Genomic DNA, 4626 nt, shown 5'->3' on the forward strand with positions numbered 1-4626 from the left:
AAGCACAGCATATTTCCAAAAGTCTCGGTCACTAGTCATTTCCTTGGTGAGGCCTAAAGTTCGAAGGTCGTGCTTCACCACTTCATCCCAGGTCTTCCTGGGTCTACCTCTTCCTCAGGTTCCCTCAACTGCTTGGGTGTGGCACTTTTTCACACAGCTGTCCTCATCCATTCTCACCACATGACAATACCAGCACAGTTGTCTCTCTTGCACACCACATCTGATGCTTCTTAGGTCCAACTTTTCTCTCAAGGTACTTACACTCTGTCGAGTATGCACAATCACATTACACATGCATCGGATCATACTAGCTTCATTCCATGCGAGCTTACGCATATCTTTAGCAGTCATAGCCCATGTTTCACTGCCATGTAGCATGGCTGTTTGTATGCATGCGTCATACAGTCTACCTTTTACTTTGAGCGAGAGGCCTTTTGTCACCAGCAGGGGTAAGAGGTAATATATATATATATTTTTTTCCGGTGAAGGTCGGTTTATGGGGTTACCCTGAGTTTCCCATCCATGGACAGGAAACCTTTATGGGCAGGAAATCCAGGGTAACGCCATAAACTAGCCTTCACCAGGAACAAATATAGATGGCTGTACTCTACTTCTTAGAGCGTGCTTCTTCTCTGGATTTATGTTTTTTTTAAAATAATATATCTATATATATAAATAGATATATATTGATACAAATATGTATACACACTCATATGGTGGATTCAATTTGATCAATTACCTTGGATTCATCATCATCATCATCTAATATCCGCCTTCCATGGGTGGGACCATACTCAAAATATATTTTCTGCCATGGATTATACTGAATATATGTTTTCAGCCAAAGTACTTTCTTATCACTAAGCTTCTGTTATACATCATTTAATCCAGCATTTGAACAACATCTGGCGTCTATCAACCAAGAGTGATGTTCAACTTAACAAATTAAGACACTCTGAAGAAAATCAGCTAGTATTCTGTAATACATGTTAACAAACATGTATTTCTGTATGTATTTGTCTTTTTCATCTTTTGACTTTTATTTGTTTCAGTCATTGAACAGTGTCTTGAAGGGTTTTTGTCAAATAAATTGACCCCTGTACTTATATATCTATTTTAAAATTTGGTACTTATTCTATCTGCTTCCTTTTGCTGAACTACTCAGTTATGGAACATAAAGAATCCAATACAGTTGTCAAGCAGTGGGAGGGGTGATAAATACACGTACAAAGGCACATACTGGGAGTGAGACACTTCTCAGCTTTTGTTAAAGCATGTCTCTAGGAGATGGTCCTTCTAAGAAAAAAAAAGTTTCCAAGTTCAGTCTCACTGCATGGCACCTTGGGGCAAGTGTCTTCTACTATAGCCTCGGGCTGACCAAAGCCTTGTGAGTGAATCTGGAAGATGGGAACTGAAAGAAGCCCATATGTGTATATATATACATGCGCGCACACACACACACACACATATTTATATATGTATGTATATATATATTATTATTATAATTATTTGGGAATATTACTTCCGAGTACACAGGGAAAAGACATTCAAATTAGATGTACTAAAGTGAACATCTCTCAATGTTTAATTCGTATATATAAAAGTAATTTTAGAGACAGAACCACCGTCAACTCAGTCAACACTACAGGAAGTAGGGAAGGGGTTATGGTCAGTCCCGTAATCTAATTGGTCATGACTTTGTTATGGTTGGTTAATGGATAACCGATAACATAAACAACAACAACAAAGTAGGCAAAGATATATATAAATATATACAAATAAAAAAAAATATATATGTATATATATTTATGTGTGTGTGTGTGTCTTTGAGTCTGTGTTTGTCCTTCCTACTGTCACTTGACAACCGATGTTGGTGAGTTTAGGTCCCCAAACTTAGCGGTTCAGCAAAAGAGACCTATAGAATAAATACTAAGTTTACAAAGAATAAGTCCTGAGGTTGATTTGTTCAACTAAAGGCAGTGCTCCAGCATGGCTGCAGTCAAATGATTGAAACATGCAAAAGAGTATGCAGAGAATAGCTCCAGAAATGTTGTGGATCTTTTGCTTGAGACCATGGCACTTCCACATTCCCAGGTCTGCAGCCCATATTGGCACTAGATATCTTGCCTCAACTTGCCTCTAGATCGTGTTAATAGGGTAGAGAGGATCTATAAAGCACCATGTGTGTAAACCTTATTGGACCTAAAATTTTGCACAGGCATCGCTTGTCAGTGTTGGTCATATTTGTCTATGAGTTAACATCCATTGGCATCATCATCATATATGATGGGCTTCAGGGCGGCAAGCTGGCAGAAACGTTAGCACGCTGGGCGAAATGTGTAGCTGTATTTCGTCTGCCGTTACATTCTGAGTTCAAATTCCACCGAGGTCGACTTTGCCTTTCATCCTTTGGGGGGTCGATAAATTAAGTACCAGTTATGCACTGGGTCGATGTAATCGACTTAATCCGTTTGTCTGTCCTTGTTTGTTCCCTCTATGTTTAGCCCCTTGTGGGTAGTAAAGAAACATACATGATTGGCTTCTACACAACTTCCATCTACCAAATCCACTCACAAGGCATTGCTTGGCCTGGGGCTAAAGTAAAAAACACTTGCGCAAGGTGCCACACAATGAGGCAGAACCCAAAATGAAACCATGTGGTAGCAAAGTGAACTTGTTAAACACACAGCCATGATTTCCCTTTAGATAGTGGTATTTTGCCTTGAATAATTTTCAATTATTCTCAGAAAAACTACTAAGACATACTATGCAAATAGTAACATTCTCTACTTATTTATGTCAACTGTGGACAAAATAATTACAAGTGCTAGCATTTATTTATTTATTTGTCTTAGTTTCTGCCAGCTGCTACTTATGAAGTTGAATACTAATAGCTTCCTGGTATTTCTGGAAGTATTCAGCTGAACACTTCATGTCTATTTATTTATACATTTGTTTATTCTCTTGTTTCCTAATACATACAAAATTAACTTCTTTACCATCTTACATTTTACTTTCATTCTACTCCTATGGAATAAGTTATTACAGTATAAATCTTCTAAATCATATTCAGATATATTCATTTTTATGTTGTAAAATAGCAAAAATTGACAACTGCGTAATCTACCAATATATCCTTTATCTTTTACTTGTGAAGGTGCATGGCTCAGTGGTTATAGCATTGGGCTCACAGTCATGCGGTAGTGAGTTCAATTCCTTGACTGGACTGTGTGTTATGCTCTGTTTTGAGCAAAACACTTTATTTCATGTTGCTCCAGTTCACTCAGCTGTAGAAATGAGTTGTGACATCACTGGTACCTAGCTGTATCGACCTTTACCTTTCTCTTGGTTAACATTGGTGGCATGGAGAGGGGTATGCATGGTCGACTGCTGGTCTTCCATAAACAAATTTGCTCCAGACATTTACTTTGGAGAGGGACTTTCTGGGTACAATCCCATGGTCATTCATGACTGAAGAGGGTTTTTACCCTTTTACTTGTTTCAATAATTGAAACAATACTGGGGTACTCCTCAAAGGGTTTAGCTGAACAAATCATTACCATTTTTTTTTAAAGTCTGGTACTTATTGTGTCTGTTTTACTGAACCTACTGCTAAGTTATGAGGACATAAGCAAACCAATGCTGGTTACTAAACAGTGGTGGGGGACAAACACACACAAATTATACATATAAAAATTTATATATATATATATACATATATATATATATCCCTCTCTCTCTTTCGGAGAGGCACAAGCACCTACACACACATATACACACACGGCAGTAACTTGCGCCTGCCAAATTCAATCACAAAGCTTCGGTCGGCTCGGGGCTATAGCGGAAGACACCTACCCAAAGTGCCACGCAGTGGGACTGAACCCGAAACCATGTAGCTAGGAAGCAAGCTCCCTAACCACACAGCCATGCCCGTATATGTATATGCATATTTAGGTGCTATGGAGTGGGACGGAACCTGGAACCATGTGGTTGGGAAGCAAACTTCTTACAATGCAGTCATGCCTGCATCTAAAAGTATTTGTATGTCATCTTTGCGCAAGCACCATGCTAATCTTTTCTGTATTGTTCCAATTTCAGAAGATGCACTGCAGAAGCTATATATAACCTCCTTCTCTCTCTAAATATATCTACCATGAAAGGAACAAAAATTCCTCAAACATAACTGACAGGAGAAAATGGGAATTGATTTCCTTGTGTGAACATAATGAAATCATCTCGAAATTTACACTGTTAATAGATACATTCAGTGTGTGGTATTTAAATATATTTTTCAAAGAAATTAAAAATTGCAGTTCATTTTAAGGTTCTGGTGCATTTTCAACCCCTAAATGCACGCTCCTATGTGTGTGTGGGTAAAATTCAGAGAGCTCATACCTCTGCTGGTGACAAAGGACCTCTCACTCAGAGTAAACGGTAAACTGTATGATGTATGTGTGTGAACAGCCATGCTACATGGCAGTGAAACAAGGGCCGTGACTGCTGAGGACATGAGTAAGTATGCAAGAAATGAAGCTAGTATGCTCCACCAGATGTGTAATGTCAGTGTGCATCAGGTGTGGTGTGTAAGAGAGACAACTGTGCTAGTATGGTCATGTGTTGTGAATG

At 38.7% G+C, this 4626-nt stretch overlaps 1 non-coding gene across 1 annotated transcript; it reads right to left on the bottom strand.

Moving 5' to 3' along the window:
- Positions 1–4014: 4014 nt before the first annotated feature.
- LOC115220656 lies at positions 4015–4116 on the bottom strand. The gene has a single exon (XR_003882583.1). It is a non-coding gene; the product is annotated as a U6 spliceosomal RNA (small nuclear RNA).
- Between the last annotated feature and the right edge of the window lie 510 nt (positions 4117–4626).

This window comes from Octopus sinensis, linkage group LG1 (genome assembly GCF_006345805.1).
Source record: "Octopus sinensis linkage group LG1, ASM634580v1, whole genome shotgun sequence".
NCBI classification, from domain to species: Eukaryota; Metazoa; Mollusca; class Cephalopoda; order Octopoda; family Octopodidae; genus Octopus; species Octopus sinensis.